General features: G+C 36.4%; 1 protein-coding gene and 1 pseudogene across 4 annotated transcripts in view; one reads left to right on the top strand and one right to left on the bottom strand.

Moving 5' to 3' along the window:
* The window catches only part of Nup160 (nuclear pore complex protein Nup160), a 345,777-nt gene that overhangs the window by 376 nt on the left and 325,004 nt on the right, over positions 1 to 20,397 (top strand). The window lies entirely within an intron of this gene.
* Positions 11,602 to 20,260, bottom strand: LOC149374423 (uncharacterized; annotated as a pseudogene).

Here is a 20,397-nt window from a genome sequence, read left to right as displayed (position 1 = left end):
AATAATTTAGTAACATCTTTTTAAATGTTGATATAGCTAGTCCACTGTTTTGGTATCAGTAATTAGGCTTTTAGAATGGTAAATAATTAGTTAATATGTACTATCTATGCGTTATTTGGTAGCTTGTTGTGTTAGATTACCTTATTAAGTATGGTATTTCAGTATATTGCCTATCAAAGTTATAAAAAAAGATTTTGTTTAAAAGGGTTTGATACACCGTGCCATTTGCATAAAATTTAATGGTACTTTTTATTTACAGCTTTTGATTTCTCTATATCTATAATTTTCGGATAAGGTACAAATTGTTATTACCTTAACAATGAGAAGGAAATTGTTAAAGTTTCTAATGTATTTTTAATTGTGGTTATTAATCAATAGGTATGAAGTTATATGTTAACAATGTAAAGACTATATCTAAGAAATTGATTTGTTTCATACTGTGACTAATGTATCTACATGAAGTCTGAATATCTTTGGAATAAGTATGTATAATTTTTGGTAGAATACAATCATGATACAGTTATTGTATTCCATGCAATGTCAAAATTATAATGTAGATAAGAATAATTAAATGAGGCATTATACATTTCTATTATGTCTAATATGTAAAGAAATAAGAAACTGAAGTAAATTAAACAAAGCTGGGGCTTGCGCTTGACTTTCAGCCTCTTCATCCTCGAATGCCAAATTTTATTTCATATACTTCTCAAATTAGATAATGTACTTCTACAGTTTACTATAAACATGTATGAGTAAATAAGTATAGTCTGAACTAGTGAGCTTCAAGAAAGTGAGCAGCAGTACAGCCACTGTTTGTTGCAAAATCTACAAGGGGTTTACATATCTATAAACTTTGCAACAAACAACGAGTGGAATCCTGTGTTAATCTTATGGGTTGTGACCTTATCTGTAATATCTCTATGGTTGTGACAGCCAGTCAGCTACTGTCTCGCTTTCTGCCGCTCGCTTGCTTGAAGCTCACTAGTCTGAACGTGTTACATATGGTTGCCAATAATTAGACAGAGGAAGACTACTTTAGAATAATCTGTGTTCTTCCTATCTGACTATGAATATATAAGTTAGTAGAATAAGAAAAAAAGTTTACGTTCGGATCTATTTGATGACAAGTTTTAATGTTATTTGATTGGCCCATTGGAGGTTTAGGAAGATCGTTCTCGAAACCATCTAAATTCGGAGGTAAAAAACAATGTCAAATTGATCTAAGAATCATTTGCTTTGAGACTATTACCATGAGAGACATCGAACTTTTCCACCTTTTGGTAATGAAAATTCGGTAAGTTTGCATAGTGTGAAGTTCAGTTTGGTCAATAAATAGTTGACGAAATACCGCTGAGCTTATGAATTTTTCTTTTATACATTATTTTGCCAAAAAAAACCTGCATTGTAAAAAGTTATTCATGTATTATTTTTTTGGTAAAAACACGTTGCTCCTGTATAAAAATTTGGCAAAAGTTGATAATAGCATTAGTGATCCAAGCCGGAGTTTGAAAAATCCATTGCGTTATCTAAAGTTTAAGGAATGGAAAAAAGTTATTTCTTCAAACTTGAGAAACTGTGCTTGGCTTCGATTTATTATGGCGTCATTTACTTTCGTCTGCAAACACCATTAGTTTCAAATGAACGTGTACCTTTCCAAAAAGTTTAATTGAAGTAGTTATCTAAGTAGGGATAAAATAGAAATCATTTATTCTTGTAAATTAATCGATATGCTGCTTACTAAAATACTTCTGAAAATTATTCCTAAAGCACTCTGAACATTGTCAAGTTCTCTTTCATACTTTCTCAAGCTCTGTAGTTCTCACAGCTGAGAAAAATAATAACAGAATAAAAAAAGTGCGATACAGAAACGAAAGAGTTGTTTAGAGAACTACAGAGTAAGGTAAAATGACCTATACTTGGACAAAACTAAAATTCAGACTGATTCTTGAACAGTGAAAAATCAGTCATTGTAGAAAATAATAAAGAGATATTTTAAAAAACGCGATAGATAAGCAATGTTATGATTATTATTGATGATGTACTTGAATTTTTTAATAAATTTTAGGAAAATTTAATACAAGTGAATGATTCTAAGTTTCACCTTAGGCGCCATAAGAGTGCGATAATTTTTCTCCGTTTTCTAAGATTTTGATAATAGTTAATGCTCGTTAAAGTAATCCAATGCATTTGTATGCATGCTATGGTATTATTTTACAACTTTAACATTAATTACCAATATTTCTAATGTAATTGTATGCAAAAAAAATTTGTATAATTTAAAATTAGCTGTCCGAGCACACCTCACGATTTCGTAGTAGTTGGACAAACGTGGAGCTCTTCTCCAACTTCAGGTCGTAGGCACAAAACCGTCGTAGCCAGTACATGGAAATATATTTACCTTTTATCGTAGTTAATCTTTTACGCGAATTTTTTAAATAAAAGTGTATAAAAGTGCAGTACTTTGTAGAAAAAAAACACCGTACTAATCAGTTTTGTTGTTAAGGGGTGCACCGCTTTAAGAAAATTGTTTTTTCAACATTTTGAAAAGTTAACCTCAAATTCACTGTAAATACAGATGTAGTATGGGTTCTGACAAGAGGAAAAATATTTAAAAAAAGAGTAAAAATATGAAGAAGAACAAAAGTGGAGGTCATACAACAAAAACAAAAAAGAGAAGTAAGAAAAATTATGATATTATTAAAAAAAAATCTTAAATAAGTAAACTAAAAAAATCAGTAAAATTGGTTTTACTCTCTCACTGATAGAACAATTGAAGAAACTGGGTGATAACCGAGGTGATAACTTAATTGAGTTGGATAATTCGTTTGCAATTGAAGATACACAACTGTAAAATCGCATAAGTTAGTATTGTCCAATTAAGTAGGTAAACCATGGCGGTTCTGGCACCCCCCAGCTCCCCCCCTGAGGTAGTGGTGGGGGGAGAGGCTCTAGCTATAGCTGTGGGTGGAGAAGAGGCGGTGGAGGAGAGGCGGTGGTGGGGGGAAAGGCTGATCGGGCGGTAGAGGAGAGGCGGTGGTGGGGGCTGATCGGGTGGTGGGAGGAGGGGCACGGGTGGTGGGTGGTGCGGACTACTCGGATGGTAACGTCAGGGGAAGGGGGCCTCTTCCGGATGCTGTGATGTCGGATGGTATTGACAGCTCCCTTCCTTTCCGACCGCAAATCAAGCTCCAACGTCATCAGGATGGGTCCGAAAGGTGTAGGTGTGACAAGCCCAACGTACAGCGCGAGAGGAAGATGATCAAGCATGAACGTGTATCAGTGGATGTAGCGGATCTCGTATCCCGTTCAGCTGCGACCAACGTTGGCTTACTCAACGCAATACCTTGCCAAGTAATGGAGCTATTATTTCTTATCTATACGGATGTGTTAGCCGTGGCCGATGACTCTTCGCTTCTTATTTATAGGCGTATAATGTTCCAGTGTAATATTTTTTTCTTAGCAAGAGCGGGTGCAACGAGTCATGCTAGGATACACGTATGTGTAAGCCGTGGCCGATAACTCTTCGCTTCTTATTTAGGCGTATAATGTACCAGCATCATATTTTTTTCTCAAGAGCGGGCGTATCGAGTGATGCGTGTTGCCAGAGAACATGTATACCATTACATAACCGAAAGCGTATCCCAACATTGCTTGGCTTACTCCTCTTCACCGCAGTACCTCGCCAACGAATAGAGTCAGTTAATACGATAAAGTAATTTTAATCGGCGCAGTAATGAGGAGGCGTAAATGGAAAAAATCGACATAGATTCATGAAGAACTAATTTATTGCATAAGTATTGTGTATCAGGTGTACATTGATTAAAAATATCGTTTTGTCGTTGCTGCTCTTTTAAAATCCATTTTTTTAAAGCTGTAGCATTCTTCACAGCACAATGAGCTGAATCAAATTGGTCATTCATGCATTCGATATCATCCATACTGAATTGTAGCAAGAGTTTTTATTTGATTCCAAGAACAGCTAATAATACAATAAATAATGACAAGTACTAAGGGCTATGCTGTTCAAATTGACTTTATTTGAAAAACGACGTTTCGACTACTCCAAGGTAGTCCTTATCAAGTCAAATATTAAACAATAATCGCAGAGTGTCGTCAATGTAAGATGTTTATTCTACTCAACTGCGATATAGTGAGTTGAGCTATATCGCAGTTGAGTAGAATAAACATCTTACATTGACGACACTCTGCGATTATTGTTTAATATTTGACTTGATAAGGACTACCTTGGAGTAGTCGAAACGTCGTTTTTCAAATAAAGTCAATTTGAACAGCATAGCCCTTAGTACTTGTCATTATTTATTGTAGCAAGAGTGTTGCTGCCCTGTTGGCTGCGTCTATTTTGACGAAGTCAACTTATTTGTTACTTAAAATTTAGGAGGGATCGTGGCACAAAAAACTACTCAATTTACAAATGATTAATTAAAATCCTCCTAAAAAAAGATAATTTTGCTGAATTTATTGGAACGGAGGATGGGAATGAACTATAGGTGAAATAAATTCAAAATGCACTTATTATGAGCCACAAACGAAGATATACTTCGTGGCTCAAGGGAAAAACTCCGAAGAGAAAAACCCAAGAGAAGAAAAATTAATGAAAAATACAAACGAGTGAGGTTGAACAATAAATTTAAGATAAACTTCCTGAAATCAAGAGTGTGTACTTGTGTATTGCGTGTAGAAAACGTATACGTGCGCGTCCGCACGTGTCTCGAAAAACTCACGAATTGACAAACGTTGCACGGTCCGTGAAGCGGATTTTCGCCGTGCTTTATTCGCAGCACGCCGAGCTTCTCGAAGATGATGCAGATGACGATGATGATATAAAAAGGAAAGCGTGAAAAAAATTAACCCCATAAAGGTGACTCCCAGATACACGTGTGCGTGATGATGATGAGGAAAGATGTAGAAACCAGTAGGACGAATATAATACCCAACTATGCCAGATACTCGAGATCGCAGTTGACAACTATAGACCGCTTTGTAAAGACAGATAGTTCGGAACTGACCCAGCGCGCTTACCCAAAGTAGTCGCAAGACCCCCCTTCCCTTTTGAATTCTCCTACCCGCTGCAGTCGTCAGGACCCCTCAATCCCTTACACCTTATGTGAAAAGCCGGGAAAAAAGAGAGAGAGAGAATGATGTAAGCAATTAAGAGAGGGGGAGAGACCTATGACCCGTGGACACTTAATGGGAGCAAAGGAGATGGAGATGTAGATGCATGATAGAGAAGGAGAGAAATGTTTAGCTAATGAGAGTATTGAGAGAGACTTAATGAGTTGGCGCGAGAGCGATTAATTGTACCGACTGACACAAAAGGAGAAAAAGGATGAAGGTAAGAAAGAAATTGACCGGCGCTTGCATATGTGAATATGTGATGAATTTTGTGTGAACTCGGTGTGTTGCCACCTTCGGCGTGCTGCGAGGTTGATCCTCCATCGCTCACGAGGCGGTCTACGAATTTTTGTCATTTCGACTAAACATGCTCCCCCCGTTGCGAGAGAAGGCGAGCAAATCAAAAACATCATATGTGTAGCGTATTCGAAAAAGTGCTTACTGTGCGAATCGTACGATGGTGTGAGAGTGTAGTGGTGTGTAAGTGTGTTTACAATTCGAGCGATGTTTACACAAATCGGTTTAATATAAGACAGACAACACGATCGAAAATTTAGTCTTCTTGTGACGATGAGATCGGAAGTGGACACAACGATGTGACGTTGCGTTTGAAGCTCCCTTGCTCAGTTTTAACGGTGACGACTCGTACGATGCCATCAGCGCCCGGGTGGATCTCGATGACAACCCCTAGCCGCCATCGCATGCAGGGTTGATTTCTATCGATGAGGAGGACGACGGAATCGATACCGATCTCGTGATTGGACTTGCTTCACTTTTGTCAACGTTGAAGTTCGTGCAAATATTCCAGGTGCCATCGCTTCCAAAAAACTTGTCGTGCTCTCGTGATGAAACGCCATGCTGACAATCGGTTACCTGGAGCACAAGAAAGGTCAGTTTCCGGAAAAAAATTCAACGGTCTTCCGATTAATAAATGTGCCGGCGTGATGGCCGCTATATCATTAGGATCACTCGATATACTATAAAGTGGTCTAGAATTAAGAATGGTTTCGATTTCGATAACGAGGGTATTTAGTACTTCAAAGGTTAAGAGTTGTTCGCTGATCACTCGCTTAAAATGGTGTTTAAACGATTTTACTGCCGACTCCCAAATCCCACCAAAGTGTGGTGAAAGCGGCGGATTAAAATGTCAGATGATGTTTCTCTGGACTGCGAAATGATCAACATCGTCACGAAACTGGTCGGAGTTAAACAGAGCGAAAATTTCTTGTAATTCATTACTTGCTCCGACAAAATTCGTGCCGTTGTCCGAAAACACGTGTTTGGGAATGCCGCGTCGGCCGCAAAAACGCTTAAACGCGCCTAAAAATCCTTCGGTGGTTAAATCGCTCACTATTTCGATATGCACTGCTTTCGATGCCATACATACAAACACACAACCATAAACCTTGACGCGATTACGATTCCGCAGTTTCTTCTCTTTGATGTACATTGGCCCAAAAAAATCTATTCCCACGTGAGTAAACGCGCCTGACGCGGTAACGCGTGCTGATGGCAAATTTCCCATTTTACTATGAATCGGATTAGAGCGATAACGCACGCAATCTACGCATTTTCGTACGATTTTTCGAACTTGTTGTTTTCCGTCGAACAACCAAAAACGCTGTCTTATAGTGTGTAATGTAGTTTGGATTCCCGCATGCAAAGTACGATAGTGCGCATCTCGGATTATCAAATCAGATACATTATGGTGCGATGGTAATAAACTTTGATCGAAAGAAATTTTCGCGTTTTTTAAGTGTCCGCCAACTCGTAAAATACCATGCTCATCAACAAATAGATCGAACGCTGCTAACCGTGCACTTTTTACCTTTTTAGATGCAGATACACGCGCAATTTCTTCAGCCAATTGCTCTGCTTGAATTAATTTTAACACCCGACGCTCCGCTTCAAGATTTTCTTCAACGCTGATTGATTTCCCTTTGAACTTATTTGAACGACGCATACGAAGACATTACGCAATTACGTTAACTAACTTAGAATATGAGGAAAATCGCGAAAAAATTTCTACCCCTGAATTTACTAAAAGACACGTTTTGCTCTTAAGACCTGGTAATTCACTCGGTGACGTTAACGCCATTCTCGGCCACTCGCTTTCAAATTTTTTCAACCACTCAGGTTCATTCAGCCACATTCGATTTTTTTTAAACTCGGTAGATAATTGACCTCGGGACAGTGCATCAGCCGGATTATCTTTCGTTCGCACATGCATCCATTCGTGAACGACGTCCAGCGCTTGAATTTTGCTAACTCTGTTTGCTTCGAAAACTTTAAGAGTTTCCGGTGATTTTCTTCGCCAATGCAATACGATCGTTGAATCCGACCAGAGTACTACTTTATGAATTTCAAATTCTAGAGATTGACGCATTTCACTGTACAATCCCACGAGGAGCAGGGCACCGCATAGTTCCAGTTGCGGGATCGTTTTCGACTTTACCAGAGCTACTCGAGACTTCGCACATACCAGACGCACAACGCAATTTCCATACCGATCTACTGAACGCAAATAAAAACATGCACCATAACCTAATAGACTCGCATCGCAAAATCCATGTAACTCGATTTTCGTAGGCCTATCGATAAGGATTTTCCGGTCTACTGCAAAATTGCGGATGAGAGACAGCTGGTTCGCAAACTCCACCCATCGCGAATACAACTCCTGCGGTACCGATTCGTCCCAATCAAACTTTTGTTTCCAACACTCCTGAATAATTAATTTCGCGTACAGAACTACCGGCCCCAATAAACCCGGTGGATCAAAAATCTTTGCAATCTCGGAAAGTATATGGCGCTTCGTGATTTTATTTGGAATTGTACTTTCTTTGACGGTAAAAATAAACGTATCCGCTCGCGAATCCCAAGTTACCCCGAGTGTTTTCGAAACTGCTTCCGTCTTTACCGCACAATCACTCTCAAAAATTTTCCGATCTAGCGTATCGAACGCGTATTTATTGTTGGATGCCCATTGGCGAATATTGAATTTTCCGCGCCCCAAGATACCGATAATTTTGTCGCGAAGTATCGCAAGTTCTTCGATCGAATTTGCACCTGTTAACAGGTCATCAACGTATAAGTCGCGTTTCAAAATTTTTGCTGCTCGCAGAAAATCGCGCCCCTCATCGTCTGCAAACTGGTGAAGCGTTCGTATCGTGAGATAGGGTGCAGAGGCGACTCCGAACGTAACCGTGTTCAGCTCGTATACCGCGATCTCTTTCCCATGATTCCAAAAAATACGCTGATATTGCCTGTCGTTGGGATGCACTAAGACCTGCCGATACATTTTTTTATGTCTGCGGTTAAGACAAATGCATAAGATCGAAATCGCATTAAATGTTCGAAAAGTTTCGGTTGAATGGTGGGGCGTACAAGTAGTTTTTGATTCAACGAGACGCCTCTGTCAGTTTTTGCGGACGCGTCGAATACTACACGCACCTTTTTCGTACTGCTCGACGATTTTACGACCGCATGATGTGGCATGTAGTATCCGTCTGGTGTTTCGTTTTGCAACAACGTCATACGTCCGAGTGCTATGTATTCGTCAAGTACCTTCGTATATTAACGATTGAGTTCATCGTCTGCTTGCACTTTCCGGCGCATCGCATGAAACCGACGAAGGGCTTGCGTGCGAGAGTTTCCTAAATCCACTACTTAGTCGTTAAATGGAAGACGCACAATATACTGCCCGGTTCGATCGCGTGTTGTACTTTTTACATAATGCCGTTCGCATAGAGACTCCGGATCTGATACGCCCACTACGTTTTTAACCTCTTCGATTTCCCAAAATTTCGCTAACTGTTCGGTTAAAGCACTTAAGTTACACGTCACTGCTGATTTTTCGAGGTTGTCATTCGCAATACCGCCCGCAATCACCCAACCTGATTGTGTTTTTTGCAACGTTAAATCGCTCCCGTTCGAAACGCGTATTTGACCGACTGATAGAAGTGATAACGTGGCTCCGGAGCCGATAAGCATATCTACTGGACTCGGAATATGAAAACGGGGATCGGCAAGTTTCAAATTTGGTGGGATCGCTATTGACGACCGCGGAAAAGGCTCATCGGGTACGAAATTGGCTATTTTAGGGATGGTGAGAAAAGTTAAAGTTTTTGCGAAATCGCTTGTACGTGACCGGAAATTAATCTCGACCTAATACTTTGTAGTCGTTTTTAATGCGTTAATCGCGCCCACGGGGATAGAACACGCATTTAACGGAAGTTTTAATTCACGCGCGAATTTTTCGGTTATAAAATGGGCCGTAGCACATGTGTCAAGAAGCGCGCGTGCTTCGACGAAATTACCCTGCGCATTTTTGACTCGAATAACTGCGCTCATCATTAGCTGTGACTGTGCGGCTCGGGTGATCGTCTCTAGCTCGCCCACTCCAAGTCACGCGCTTGGTTTCGCATTCTTCGAGTCGCAATGGAGAGACGTGTAATGCCGCTCGCCGCATGTTTTACAGGACCCTGCTTTACAGTGCTCTGAGTGTACTTCTTCGCAATTTTGGCACAATTTTTTCAGTTGAATAACTTTCCATCGCTCTTCGACGCTCAACTTGTTGTATTCCGGGCAAGAGTAGATGCGGTGTACCTCTCCGCAGCTCAAACATTTAAATACATTCGTATTAGTGACCATCGCAGTCGCCTGTCCCGTGCTCTTCGCCCTTTTCGCAGCTGTCTCGAATTCTCGGTCATTCCAATCCCCATCAGACACAAATGGGATGAGTCGTTGGATTTAAATGTTCTTCTAACGCTTGACCAGTTTTTCAAATTCATCCCCACGACAACTTTCCATTTGTCTACGATGGAGGACGAAATCAGGCGGGTGAATCAGGAAAAGGGGGCGAAGCGTCAAGAGGACCGAGAATTCGAGGAATGGTATTCATTAACTCAAAATAACCTATAAATTGCTTCGATCGAGCTAATTTTTAGAGCGTGAGCTGATTTTTACATTTGATGCATAATATTGATAGTCATATTTTTGATATTAATGTCATAGTGTGTGATATCAAATTTACTTGCTTACTTGTATCATTGCTTATGCAAATTAGATGTATTTAAATGTAAGTATCGTTGATACAAAACGTATACAAAATACCCGACATGCAGACTTTGACTCTTCAACTCATCATTTTTTCAAGTGGAGAGAGCCTATACAATATTTTGTGTGATACAAAAGCGAGGCCTAGTAACAGTACAGATTAATATTGTTTAGGAAATATAATTTTACCTGCAAAATTATTAGTCAGGGATGGAATAGCAAAAAATAATAGATACAGAGCATAGGAAAATTAGTTGGTTTTTATATTAGTGTATATAAGTATATGTGAGTTATAGCAGTATATACAAAATATGCATTTAATGTGATTATTCACACGTTAGTACCGCATTATAACACAAAAAAAATTCATTTAATATAGTAGACTATTAAACCAGTGGATCCTATGGTACGTTAAACGAGTATCTCTAATTTTTTTACAATGACATTTTTTTATATTGACGGGTCTTTGATTCAAAAGTTGGACGGAATAGCGTTAGTATAATTTTTTAAAGAAAAAATTAATGTTCATAAATGTCATAATACCTAATACAATTGCGTCCACATTAACCCTTACACTTTAATATAGAGAAAACTTGACATCCTTTGGCCTTGTATAATATTAGTATAATTCTGATGCAAAATATTGTTGTATGCTATTTCTAATGATTTATACATAATAAATACTATTTTATGAAAAATATTCAATTCTTTATACGTGGCTTAGACCTACTCTTTCTTAATTTTAAAGTATTTCATCAAGTAAGTTGTCGACATTATATAACAAAGGCGTTGATTCTATACAAAGAACTGGTAATTTATGTTAAAAAAAAAAACTTTTAATTTATTACCTATTCTGAGTATTCAACAAGTTCCTCTTAACCTTCAGTCAACTCGTATAACTGGTAAAACTGTCTTTTTAAAATTAAGATCGAACACAAACCAAACTGATCGTTTTAAAGTACTGTAATTATTTTAAGAGTTAGTATGTCTGAACAATATTTACCTATACTACATGCAATTTTGCAAAAAAATAAATTTTGTATACATAATATACTTTTTTTTAAAAAGAATATTCTTCTCTGTTGATAAACGTCAACAGCCAACTTGATGAAATAGTTTAAAAAATACAAAATATATAGGTCTGAGCCACCTTTAGCTATACCACATTAAACTTTTCAGTTTCGGATACAATCATTAAAAATGTATATGAACTGTTGATGACAAAGCTTTTATTAAGCAAACATTTTATAGTTTGTCATATGAGAATCTTGGGTGTAAATAATCGAATTACATTACAGAAGGGCGTGTATATACACGAAACAGTACTTTTTACTTAAAATTATACATAAATGTAATCGCTGTTTTTATTTTCTTTGCGCAATCTTTTTTCTGTCATGATATTTGTTACATCCATCATTTTTCGCTTATCTCTACGTGGTCTCCCTTTTTTTCCTGTTCTTTAGCTTGCTGATTTTTTATCTCCGTTATGGACTCCATTTTTTTATTCTCCTGTAACTTTATCAGTAAATTGTCAGCCGCATCCATTTCACTGGAAACTGTGTCCCACAAACAAAACTGATTGTTTGTAACAATACCATAAATGTTGTAACTATCGTATTAGTCATGCAGTATTATTAAAATTACGCGTCACACAACACGGATGTAAGGAAACACTAATACAGGATAAAGGAACTTTATCATAAAACTACATATAACTATGTGGCCAGGCCTACTATAGCTGCTCGAGCTCTAATATTAAAATGCTTAAACAAATATGACTGCTTATGATTCATAAATACTTGAAATTCCATAGCTTGCATGAAATGTTAAAAAACGCAATTTATCACATAAATTTATGTAATGGAAAATGATAAAAAAAAATTTCATTTTTTAAAAGATGCGTAACCAACGTTGGTCCAACACTTAAATTGACAAACTTTATACGTCTACGAATCAACGAATAAAATTTTTGAGACATTGACAATTATTATGTACTATTAGTGATTAAAAACTACATTGTGTTAAAAGTTGATATTGGCCTAATTATTATCTATTAAAACATATTTAGAACCTTTTTTTTTAATTCTCGTGCTTTTTTCAACTTCTTATTAAAGAATAGTTTTCAATTACTCTAGTCTGCAGTTACCAAAATATTTTGTTTACACAGTTTGAATCATGAAACAATTTAAAAAACCAACTTCAAATAAAAACATTGTAAGTAATTTTTTTAACCAGTACATTCTTGAATTTTGTGTTTTTGCTCTCAATGTGTTGATACTACGTACGCAAGACGTGGCACCTTCATATTACATAGAAATTAATTACACAACCACTTAACCATAAAAAAATACCACAATACGTGTTATTTGGCGTTGTGCCATTTCTTCACGTTTTCAATACATCGTTGATCTCACATTCTGCTTAGAGACATTTTGAGACCGATACGCCTCGAAATTTTTGTATAAATAAACGTAAATTTTTGTTATGCAGAAACACATGCAAATTTGAGTATTATCATTGTTCCATTTATCACAAATCCAATAGCTACGATTTCATTATGAATAATCTGTTTGAAGATCAGTGAGCCCTGAATACCGTAGTTGTGCATGAATTACCCGGAAATGATTTGTAAAAGTCAAACCAAAAGTAAACGCAAAAAAAACTTAGTGGCTGAACATTTGTCATGAAGTAGATTTCAAATTATTTTTATAGTAAATTTTGTTCTGGAATTTTACGTTGATATTCTAAAAACATGTCTAAATTCAGAGACTTGGAAAAAACACGAATTTTAGAAATGATTTTCACCCCTTTCGTTGATCAAAGTGAGGTGTACTCTACTTTCCCAAATTTCAATTTTGCGTAAGTTAGCAAAAATATTTTACAATTTTAGACTGACACAATAAATAAATAAATAAATGCCTTAATACACATCCCCGATTTGTCTTGAATGTATAATATATAATCACAGATAAATGATTTTTTGTTTGAAAATGCATTGCAACAGAAGTTGACAGCTTATACATTGTGCATGATCCACCTCCATTTGTTTTTCTAAAAACAAAGCATCTTCGTCATCATAAGGAACGTCCGAGTCATAACGAAAATCTTCATAGTCCATTGTCTCGTCTTCGAGATCTGAGTCGATGAAATCCTCTTCGTCAGATTCCACGTCTTCATCTGGTTTATCTACAAATTTTATAGTTACTATACTATATAATAGCCATTGGTTGATTTCTTTTCGGGCTACACAGGAAATTAAATTTTTATATACAGTAACATTTTTTCCGTAATGGGACTGAATACCCTTAAGTTTCAATGCAAGTCGACACGAGGTTGCAATTCTTAATATATTAATTAATAGAAATAAACTAATAACGTATTAAGTAATATAAATTGAAAAAGCATTAGTAAATTACATTGCAATACTTCTTTTCAAGCTAGTCTATATTTATTTATCAACTTACTTTTTTAGTATGTAGATTACGAGAATAGCAGTTTGTGAGCTACGAGAGTCTTTGTAAAAGTCCGCGAGTAACGTAAGTTTTCGTTGGAAATCTGCGAGCTACCTCAGTTTCCGTGTAAAATGTGCGAGTTATACGTTAGTGTTTGTCGAAATTCCATGAGCTACTTTAGTTTTCGTAGGAAATCGGCGAGCAACGATATTTTTTGTAAGATGAGTTTACAAGCCACGTTAGTTTTCGTACAGGGCGTCGATTAAGTTGTTCGATTTTCTATTACTATGATCTCCGATTTTTTTACTTCCGTTGCTATATCTTTTCACTCGTTTCAGGAAATTATTGAGAAAAAAAATTTTTCAACGAGAACTACTTGTGTACGATAATTACAAATTCATACATAATAAAAATAACTCAAATTCAAGAACTTGTCTTTGCGTTGCATTAACGTACAAAGAAAGTTGGTATAGTTTCGTACGGAGAAAGTTGATACATACAAAAAAACCATTATAACATTTATGCAATATAAATATAAATGAACCGTTAGAAAACGTCTACTACGAGTGCAAGCCGAGTAGGGTAACAAGAACCAATGTTTTTAATTTCTATTTAAAAAATGTCAAGAAGTAAAGCGTCTTAAACTAAAACACGTAAAACTTAAGTGTAGTACATTTTATCTAACGAATTTCAGAAAGCAATAATCTCAAATCGCTTACACGAGTACGCTGCGGAAGAAATTTCTCATTACAAAGTACGCAAACTTAGCACTGTGTGCGCATTCTCTGAAAATAAGATTTTTTCGTTTTCTATGCAAATGAGTAAATTTTAATTACTCCGAAAAGAAAAAAAATCCTCATATTCAAGATTGGAGATACTGAGGATTAATCAACATTGCATTTAAGTGTTAATATTTACTGTGAGTAAGAAGTTTACACATAAGAAAATAAATTTCTTCTCTCAAACAATTGTTTCAAGGCGATTTAGATAGTACTTGCGTTCCTAGGGTGCAAAGTAAATGCTCAAGCACGCAAAGGGTGCGAGTTGTTTTGTCCATGCTCAATTCACGTATATTTCTTTTACCGGTGTCGCAAACTACAAGGTTGGTACCCGAGGGCCTACTATGTATTTCTAATCATATCGTGCACTTTGGTTGTAAGGTTCTTCGAAGTAATTGAAGGGTTCCAAGCGAGCCTCAAGGGCAAAGTCTGATCGTAAGGCGGAAATATGGATTGCGTAAGGTAAGAAACAACTGTTACATATTTATGTATACATAAACTTACTTTGTACGATTTGATCGATCAGAGAGTCATCATTAAATCCTGATAGGTGGTTTATGAACTTTGCAACTGACGACGATGGCTCTGCTCGTAACTCTGCCCAGGCATCTCTGATGATTTCGTCTCGTAAACGTTGTGCGGGTCTTAGCCCAACTGTAAGTTGCTGCATGTTTTTGGCCCGGTCGAGATCCAGCAGGGATCGATCCTTGATTTTTATCAAAGTATCTGTACTAAGTTTTGAAAATCATATCAGATTCTCGTTTCTACTCTAGCTCTAACAGTAGCTCTATCTTTTGAGGTAAATAAGAAATTGAACAATATGTTTTAAAATAGCAAACTATTTAATCGTAAAAAAATCAGAATATTAAATATTTTGTTCTAATATGTAAGGGGTTTGCGTGAGTTGCGCCCAGGGGCAGGGCCCCTAGTATTAACTTATTCTTGCATTAATTAATGTTGCTAAGTATTTCACGTGCTCAATACTTTATTGTATTCTACAGATTTCTCTAATGAAAAACCAAAAACTGTGTTAATGAAATTGTTTTATTTTACTTCAATTTTTTACTCTACCCCACGATACGATTAAAAAAAAAAACATGATTTTTGTCTCTAATAACAACAATGATAAAACATCGCTCTGAAAAATCTGTTTGTGCCCAAGGCACGTTTAATATTTTCTTTCCAAGGGCGCAAAGTAAGATTTTTGACCTGAGGGCATATTTTAAACCCGTGAATTACTTCCCTCTAGGGTGGTTGCCTCTAAGGCGCAATGTACTTAAGCGCCCGCGGGTTAAAAGTGATTCACAAATTAATACTTATTTGTGATATTTAAAAAATATGATTATCAAATTTCATTTACTTCTTTGTTGTAAGCAAAGTACTTTTATGTTCATGGGAGTGATTTTTTTTTTTATATCTATCACCTCAATTGCGAATTATTACACTTGAAATGGAATAATGTTAAATAACTATACGTACATAAAATTCGGAATGTGCTCGGCTTCGTTCCCATGAGCTCATTTAACATTCGATGGAATGTTTCTAAAAAATTATTTGTACGATCGACAAGTTCGTAGACGGAAAAATATGAGGCTTGACTTTGATAATCCACTCTGGTTTAATATAATAGTTGATAAACTTCAACCATTTTTTTTTCGTCCACTCACCGTCGGAAAATGACTCTTGGATTAATTTTTCCACCAAGCTTAAGTCTTCTTCAACTTTTGTATCAGGGAGTAGGGACAATACCAGTAGCTGTTTCAAAATTTTGTGCCCTTGAGGATTAACTCCTTTGTTATTTACTCTATAAAAATGTTTATAGTCTTTTGACTTTGCTTTTCGCACTATAGCCTGAAATATACAAATAATGGTTTATAAATATTTCTCTCTTGGTAAATGCAGGCATAAATGCATCTGATACCATCTGACATGTTATATACACGGTGATTACTAAGTACTTTAACACCAGGAAACGGCGTACTTTGCATAGTTCCCTGACTCAAACACTGATTGCAGCATAATTTTAAGTGCATGTGTTAATTTTATTTAAGCCTTACAAATCGTTGGTAGTTTTTATCCCTCTCGAACGTTTTTGCTGTAGCGTGGTCTGTCAGAGGAAGCTCTTCAACGCCGCTCCAACCGATACATCGTGCTATAGCAAAAACGTTCGAAAGGTCAATTTTAACTATGTTATTCTTACTTGGGCAATATGGAAATAACATCCCTTAACTTTTATACCCTTGAACGACTCACGTAACGATCGCATTAGAGCTTTCTCTTAGTCGCACATGCTCTTTTGTGGTGAGAAAGAAGGGCTCATTTCCTTCATAGCTGCCCATACAGCTTTATAGGCCTTGCACGTTCGCCGACTCATGAGGACCCACGCGCATGGCACTATCTGCAATAATACTTTAAGCTTATTTACATTCATATAAAATGCTGTTTTCCATCATGTTCAAATATTTATTTATTTCGCTAGTTATCCAGTATGCATCGAATCTCTCTCCCTTTTTTTGTATTTTACAGCCATTTCTGAGATCTGTGTCCAATAGGCTCTGCAATGCTGGTTACTGTGCATATATATGCTATCATCATTGGCATAGTGAAAAACCGCCTCAGATTAAATTGTGACATCAATCACTTACGCAGCAAAAGAGACCTTATTTTACATGGCTTCCGAACAATTGGACCACAGTTGAATTACGTACATGAAAAAGTAGATGTTAAGAGGTGCGAGCTAAGTGATAAAAGTCCGAGTCTTGCACTCGTGAGCGTGCATTACCAAGCCCCCTGAGCACGAGAACCGCAATCTCAACCACTGTGCTACCGTGGCCGCTACTACATAGGTATATGTGGCAGCAGCGCTGTGTAATAGAAAAAGAGAGAGAGAGAGTGATAGAGAAGCACGCTACACTACGGCTCTTATGTATACACCGTATTGCAAACAGCTGTATACCTATAGGTAGGTATCTATTGGGATCTTTTCAATCCATTTTGCAATATATATAGTCAACTCATTGTAGAATTACAGTCAGTCTTATGGGAGGAAAATTATTTGAATTTTTTTACAAATCTATGTTTAGTCATTTGACGAAACCGCTTGGAAAAAAAAATTGCAAACGAGCTACAGAATAATTTGTTACTTTTTGGGATGCAGGAGTGCGCAGCTGACAAAGATCTACCTGTGCGATTTTACACTTTGCCAAAAGCTTAACTATAATTCAAATAATTAAATGAATCATTTTTAGCACAATGACATGAATAATAAGTGCATTTGAACATTCACTAATATCGATCAACTTAAACTGCAACGCTGCTAATGCTTAACCTGATTGAGGCTCAACCTAAACGACATTTCGGTTTACATGATCCAATGAATAAACGCACTGTGTTGTCTGCAACAAGATACGTATGTACAAGTATAGGTTAAACATGGATTAATCGTTTATGAGTCAGTATTACCTTATTAGAAGTTTTGTTTAATGTAAAAAAATACCACTTTTTCATCGCCTACAATGAGGGAGTATCAAGAGTATCAAACAATTGGCTGCCAGAGGGCAGCATGTAGCTCGGCTTGCAAACCTCCACTATTCTCTCTCATTAGCACTACGACAATGTATACGTGTATATTGCGGATACTGTGTAGTTGGAAGTACACTCTGTACGAGTGTTGAATTGCTGCTCTAACAGAAAGGGGTAATTTTTCGAATTTAAAAGTCGACTTTGCAGTAAATAATTTAAACTGTGTAAATCTTAAATCATTCAGTGGTATTTTAGATTTTTTTGATTGATAAATCGATGCAATCAGTTTACAACCATTTCGAGCAATGACTTTGGGATCTACATTACTTTGATAAAAGGGCAGTGCTAATTCTTTTAACTCAGGAGTATTAATCAACGAATTAAAACTTGTTGTTTTTCCTTTGCCAGCAAAAGCGGATGTTGTATCACATCCAGTAAAACAATGCAGAAGAGCAACAATAGAAGAAAAATCATCATGATTAAAACTGTTAAAAGAATAAATTAAATCGCTGACATTGGCTGTGCTTGGTTTCAAAAAGTAAATGTTAGATTTATTTGAGTTTAACTGATGCAAAAGAACCAAAAGATCGATGTCTTGACCAACAACAACAACCGTTTTTTCATATTCGATGACGCCTGCTTCTGCATTTGCGATCTTACTTTTTTCGGCAATTTCTATGGCTGTATTAATGATCAATGTATCTGCATCTTCAGCAGCTTGTTTACATAAAAATCCAGCAAATCTGAATGCTTTTGGTAACTCTTTAATTAATGCATTCTTATTTGTGTCATTTGACAAAATTTTCTCTTGTGTGTACGTTATTGTTGTCTGTGGTTCAATATTAAATGAAGGAATACTAGAATTAATTTTTCGCCTTAAGCTTTCGGCTGTTTTTGTTGCTGATGTTGATGCAGTTGAATTGTCACTATTAGCCTCATTGTCTGGATAACCATCAAATACTATGCAACTATTATCTGCGTAATGATTCTGCAGAAAAGTCAAATATTAATCAATTATTACTTCAATCGTGTCATTTTTTTGCCAAATAACTTGATGCAACAAAAATCCACCATCGATAACATGCACTATATTTTCGGTACTTGGTAATTTATCAATGCTTGTGAATTCTTTATAAAGTTGCGATTTTACATTTTTTCTAAAGCCATCTTCTGTAAAAACTGATGTATTCTTTTATTATTTCATATTTTTTGAAATAATAATAATGGATTTATTGGAACTGTCTCATTATCTGCTTTAACTGATGATTGAACACTTTTGAGAGATAAAACTTTGTTACTTCGAGTAAACTTGACACTTTCAAGACTCTGACCAATTATTGATGTAATAGAATTCATGCCTACATCGTATGCTCGATGACAATTAGTAGAGTTGTTACCGACAACTCCAAAAAATATAGACATGAGATGTTGTATTTCTAGAAAAGGATTGTGCATATCAAAAAAGACCAATAATTTTTCAAGATCTGCAGCATCTCTCGCAATTCTCGACTCTCTGGAATCAACGTGCTGTTCAAAAGTTGAATAAGAAATATTGCAGAAATTTTCTATTTCATTACAAACTTCAACTAAAACAATCATAGTTAATATAAACTTTGTTAAAACACTACCAGCCATTCTACGTCCATGTGTTAGTCCACCTTGACTCTTCATACATCGCATTAATACTTATTCTATAATCATGTCTTTCCAAACTCCAGACGAAAACTTGTCAGTGCGTCTAATTGTAAAAAAGCTTTTTGTTGTTAATAGTTCGTACTGATACTCATCCATTGCATCTTTTAACTGTGACATATCTTGATAATATAAATGAGCAGATTTTGCATAATTATTGTAGCCGCTGGCATGTAAGTATGGAATCATCCGTTTCGTACATGTTAAATGTAACTCCTAATCACCCGAGCGTTCTGATTTTGTAAAATCTCTTACGATTAATAACATATCCCAGTATTGAACCCAAAGTTCTGCAGTGGGCCCTCTTTTTTGTAACTTTTCAATTTGCTTCATAAATTTATCTCTCACTGCGATAAACTCTTCTTTCTGAATATCTTCAACGAAATCTTCTGAGCCTAAATTCAGCAAGAGTGTATCAAATATTTCTCTTTTTTCGTCTGTTAACTCAAGCAATTCAAAAATGTTGTAAGCCCAAGCAATTTGAATAAGAAAGTGTGCTCTGATGGCTCTCGCATACGCATGTCCTGCAAGTGCTTTTTCAGCTGATTTTTCAGCATATATTACAGAAAAAGCTTCTTTCAGCCCACTTCCATCCATTATAAAACCTATCGCCCCAAGAAATGACATAAGCATGTGAAAGCCACCAATTCGTACTCTAACCTTTGATAAACCAAATTCGTCATCTTTTGGATTTACACATGCAAGAATACATCGCGATTTCTGATACAAAGGTTGATCAAATGTAACAAAGCAAATGTCTTCCG

This window comes from Copidosoma floridanum, unplaced genomic scaffold (assembly GCF_036245765.1).
Source record: "Copidosoma floridanum isolate Cflo_tuat_1 unplaced genomic scaffold, Cflo_Japanese_pri ptg000020l, whole genome shotgun sequence".
NCBI lineage: Eukaryota > Metazoa > Arthropoda > Insecta > Hymenoptera > Encyrtidae > Copidosoma > Copidosoma floridanum.
The sequence above is the reverse complement of the archived record's forward strand: the minus strand, read 5'-3'. Positions and strand labels throughout refer to the sequence as shown.